Below are 3,350 nucleotides of genomic sequence, written 5' to 3' on the forward strand. Positions count from 1 at the left end.
TTGCAGCCACAGATGCATGGCTACTGATTTTCTCTCCTACCAGCCACTGCACAAGCAGACAGATGACACGTGTTGACTGGCTAAGAGATTTCAAGGAGGATGCGAGGAGTTTGAAGCTTCTAGAAGACCTGTGAGGGTTGAATCTCCTTGAAGCTCAGGCAAGTTACATCACCAAACCTTGGTTCAGGTCTCTCTGCAGAGGCTGCAGATAACCCAGATGGGATGAGCGACGTGCAAACACAATCAACAGAACAGTTTATAGCAGTAAAGCGCAGTGATGCCAAGAGAATAAAACAGGCTGACAATCTATATGTGAAGGAATATTTTACAATATATAAGCTGCCTGCAGAGTTACCTGTGACACTTATATAAATATGTATGCTTTATCACAGAGAGGTCTTCAGACATCAACATTCTCCAAAGCAAATCAAAAGGAAGAAAAAAGTATTTGTGATGGCCAGAGGCAAGGATGTCAGCTTCAGCGAAGCCAGCCAGCTAACAAAAATGTCAATGAACTTCTTTACAAGAGAATTAAGAAGGAGCGGTGCAATGTCAGTATTGTGGCACACACAGGAAAAGCAGTTCTAGTTCTGATTTAACCAAGATATTGCACTGACATGAGGGCAGAGACCCAACCTTCTCCCAACCTAAAATGACCTCCCTTAAACTGAGATTATATAACACTTCCAAATGAGGAGAGTAAACTTTAATTTAGTTTTCACAGGCTGCTGCCAGAAGAGACACCGTTGTCCTTTCTACTCACCTCAACCAGGTATTTTCAGGCACATCTTTTACAGCTGCACACTGGGGGTGAACTGGGACACACACTGATCTGCCTGAAAATGAAGCCAGTCCCAAAAAAGGAATAAACCCCATTCAGTTCCAGTTGGATCAGCTCCCGGACACATGTCACCACGTGGCTGCACAAGCACTACCACTGACAACGTGTAGCTGGGAGTGGGAACACTCATTCCTGCAGCAGCCCACACGTATGTCAAGTGAAAATGAGAAACTGCTCTCCAAGTGAGACTTTAAATCCATTTAACAAACTGCTGTAAGAAACTCATTTGAGAATTTCAAAGGTACTTCAGCTTAGCTAATATAAACCCAATTTCTTAAAACCTTGACAACATGGAAGAGTCGCAAAAGAATTTGACCTGATTTTTTAAACCAGTGTGGTTATACTAACACAGAAGCACTTGTTCCACGGAGCGTGTACCCACAGTGTCCAGAGAACTGCACCAGTTTAATAAATCCCATGTCAATTAACACCTAAGTCACACTAGCACAACTTTTACACACAGACAAGTCCTGAACCTAATGCAGAATAAGCACCAACTGCAGTGAGATCACTGACACAGCATCCTGTGTTTAGCAAGGGGATACATCCCTATGGCATAGCCAAGGCCAAAAATCTCTGGAGTGCCTTTCACTAGGGAAACCCCATCTTCATGGAAAGGACTAACCCTCTCTTATCACACCTAAAATTCAATAAAACACCAGGCATACACCAGTTTTTGTTTTTGTGGCCGGGGGCATTATGGATTTGGGTTTTTTCCCCGCCCAACAGATGAACCTTGGCAACTTCCCTGGTGCATCAGGAGAAAATCTTGTAAGGCACCAGTAACTCTAAGAAGAATACAGATTAAATGGGTTTCCTGGATTTCATCCACGTTCAAATTTCCCAGGTTGTACATCTCAAAAATATCTGTCTGTGACAAAACTGGTATGACAGGTTATGTAACACACGGAGAATCACCCGGTGACAGAAAAGTAGGAACATTATCTGCTTTGTGCAGGGACTCCAGGGCTTTCTGGTTGAACTGCAAGAGGTCTCAGGAAAAATAATAAAAAAAGAAGAAATTTCATCACAAAATGTAAATGGGGCGGGGGGGGGGGGGGGGGAAGTCCCCCGGTATCTTAAATAGCCAACCTCACTCACTGGCAAATAACTACTGATTTCATTAGACTTTTATTTCCAGGAACAGTTTCAAATGCTAAATATGCAAGTCTATTTGTTTTGATATAGATGTTTATAGGTCTAATATGACTTTAAAGAACATAGAATTATTGCAGAGAAACATCAAGGAGATAAAATATAACTGCCTAATAAAATGGATTTTGCAGTCAAATTGCCTTTGTAAGACTGCCCAAAACAAATGAAAACTGAATAGTTAAATCTGTGACTTTGTTAAATATGCTATTTGCAGCCTGGGATAAATGATAGGAAAATCTTGTTAAATGAAATATATATGCTTTCACTGTGTGCAGCATAACTTAAGGCACAAAGACAAGAAATAAATCAATGTCTCACTATTTGCCAGAATAGAAAATTTCAAGCTAATAGTACACGCATGTGTTTCCCCCCTGTTTTAAGAATAGCAAGTAGTTAGCTGCTCAAGGATGTTTAGGTGATAGTTATTTAGTTTACATTATACTCACAGATAGTGAGGTATCCTAGTATTTTCCCCAAAAAAGTTGTCTCGCTCTTTTCCTTATTTTCCTGGATTAAAGAAAACAGCAAAGCTACATCCAAATACTCTGACAGGGTCTCAGTGTTATGGGCAACAAACTCAGTCTTTAACCTGGGGCATGAAACCCTCCGGGGAGATATTCAGTGAAAATGCATCACTGGCAAGCAGGTCCCCACTGAAATCTTGGTCCATCCTCTCCCCATCTCTGTCCCTCTGTCTCCCCCAGGCATCTGGGTACCAAGGGACAGGCAAGATAAATTGGCAGCTGAGTGTAAAAGGAGAAGCCAACAAAAAGCACTGTGTTCTGGGCAACACAAAATGCAGAAAGTGCCACAGTACACCCCCCAGCAAACAGCCTCAGAATACATTTCACTACTTTTTGATCAATAGAACTTCTTTCTTCTAGTAATAATTAAGGACAATTAAATACTTTGTTACTAAAGGAGAAGAAAAGAACTGACTTCCCTGCAGAAGCAGGTCATCTCTCTTAACTACAGAACAAGAAACATTCCTTCCTTTCAAGCTCCACACGAGAAAAACAAATACATCTCTACCACTGTTGTTGTTTTGGGGTGGTTTTTTTTTTTTTTTTTGTCACTGACACACCACCACAGGAATCAGATCTCAGCTCTTCTCTTCCCTTCCATGTGCACCATGCTGAAGTGGCAGCTGTCACATTTCAAGCCCATACCCAGCGCTGCACCAGCCTTCGGTACAGCGTTATCTATGAAGCCACAGGAAAACAAACTCACCAGCAAAACTTCCCAGCGGCATTTGCCCTGCTGGTGGCCGGAGCGCCTGTCAAGAGCAGGGGGCTGCAGACGACCACGCAGCGATCCCTTGAGCAAGGCTGCAGGAGAAAATGTAAGGACTTAC

General features: G+C 42.4%; 1 protein-coding gene across 6 annotated transcripts in view; it reads right to left on the reverse strand.

Moving 5' to 3' along the window:
• AUTS2 (activator of transcription and developmental regulator AUTS2) overlaps nt 1-3,350 on the reverse strand; it is a 796,643-nt gene that overhangs the window by 530,787 nt on the left and 262,506 nt on the right. The gene's annotated exons all lie outside the window — the stretch shown is intronic.

The sequence above is a fragment of the Falco punctatus genome (assembly GCF_963210335.1).
Source record: "Falco punctatus genome assembly, chromosome: 1".
NCBI lineage: Eukaryota > Metazoa > Chordata > Aves > Falconiformes > Falconidae > Falco > Falco punctatus.